The sequence below is a fragment of the Poecilia latipinna genome, unplaced genomic scaffold (assembly GCF_001443285.1).
Source record: "Poecilia latipinna isolate Pla-1442-1.1 unplaced genomic scaffold, P_latipinna-1.0 Scaffold164, whole genome shotgun sequence".
Classification (NCBI taxonomy): Eukaryota; Metazoa; Chordata; class Actinopteri; order Cyprinodontiformes; family Poeciliidae; genus Poecilia; species Poecilia latipinna.
Genome location: NW_015112780.1, coordinates 142038 through 143792, shown reverse-complemented (window position 1 = coordinate 143792; position 1755 = coordinate 142038). Strand labels below are relative to the sequence as shown.

The following is a 1755-nucleotide window of genomic DNA, read 5'->3' as shown; positions in this document are numbered from 1 at the left end:
CAGAGAGTTGGCCATTCCAAGGTAAAAACCCAGCGCATGCAGCGTTTACGTTTTTTTTTTTTTTTCATTCAGATGGCTTCCTGTGGCTCATTTATGTTCTGAATCGTTTATGTTTATTTCCTGCTCAGCCAGCCATTTTCTTTTAATTATGGATTTCATAAGTCACTTCATTGTTATTTATATAATATGTTATTGTTCAATTTATAAGGCATTAAGTTATTGCATCCCATTGCTCTTAATGTTTATTTTATTTTTATATCCTGCTAGGTGTTGACTTGAGATAACAAAGATAACAGGACACCTTAAGGGTAATGCATGTGTGTAAATGGGAATATGCTGCTGACAGGTAAAACCTTTTTGCTAATTAGGTGACTTCAGAAGGTAATTCTTTGCACTGGATCTTTAATAATTAATAACTAATATTAAAACATATTTAATAATTTACTGAAGTAAGCGGGAAGTTGATCATAAATGCAATATTTTCAGATTTGTTATTGTAAAACAACAAAAACCTGGATGAAAACCATGTAAACTTGTTCTTCTACTTTACAGCTGTGGACTAATAACACAATCACTACCCATGATTAATTAATCTCGATTCCACGAGAAATACAATCTAAGTTGGTGTTTAGTTTATTTTTTTCATCCATTTGTTCTCTGCTTCACTAGGAATAAAACGCTAAGCTCCTGGGATGTACTGTAAAGAAAGCAGAGCTAAGCATTAAAAAACACTCCAGTGAAAATATTTCTGTTCAATGTGAAAAATGTCTTAATAGTAAATCTGTGAGTGGAAATAATAATAAAAAAAAAAAGGAAAGCAAAATTGCATCTGGCATGGTTTAGCATTAAAAATATGCATCTTTATTTTGGATCAAATGATAGATTGTTTTCACGCTTGTGAAGTGTGAGAAGAAGAAAAGAATAACCACACTAATCACTAGGTTTAAATGACAAGAGAGGTACAAATAGCCAGTAATTAAGTCATTGCTATCATTAAGCCACGATCAGCGATATGAAACAAGGCAGTCTATTATGTGAAGGCTCATTGTATATGCTTGTTGAAATTATATCCATAATTTAGGACTCATAATAAAGATAGATAGGGATCTTAGTATGGGAGACAATGCGGCACACAGAAACTACAAAACAGGCCGGGAGGTCAGGAAGCTGGTGAACATAACTCAAATGATAATTTAGTCTCTGTATTGACACGGGATTAATTCTCCTTATCTACATGGCGCACATGTTCCTCCCAGGTGTGATCAATAGCATCTGCCATGTCTTTGAATGCTACCCTAATCGTCCAAATGTCACGTAGATCTGATTACTGTGATCCTCAAACCCAGTGACATTTTGCCCAAGTAAACAGCAGACGAAAATAAAAAAAAATATATATAAAAACGAACTCCGGCTCTGCGGAGGGAAAGTTAAATGTAGCTGCGACGCAACGTCAGTCACAACGGGAGGCACTGAACAACACCGAAGCAAAACCAGAAGTAAGTAAATGGCAGCGCTGATGTAAAGTGGGAAGAGTCTGAGTTCATTCTGAAATATGTTTAAAGTGGAAATCAGTAGGTTTACTCAGAAAACTGTTGCTAATGATTAGCTTGAGATTAGAAATTTAGCTAGTGACCAGAATCTGGTGACTTTTAGCTTGATCGACCATTACCACTGACGATCCTAAACGAAGAAATAAGATCTTTTTCAGAAGTACTGAATATATATATATATATATATATATATATATATATATAT

At 34.4% G+C, this 1755-nt stretch overlaps 1 protein-coding gene across 4 annotated transcripts in view; it reads right to left on the bottom strand.

The window, feature by feature from the left end:
- sema5a (sema domain, seven thrombospondin repeats (type 1 and type 1-like), transmembrane domain (TM) and short cytoplasmic domain, (semaphorin) 5A) overlaps positions 1-1755 on the bottom strand; it is a 173679-nt gene that overhangs the window by 30255 nt on the left and 141669 nt on the right. The window lies entirely within an intron of this gene.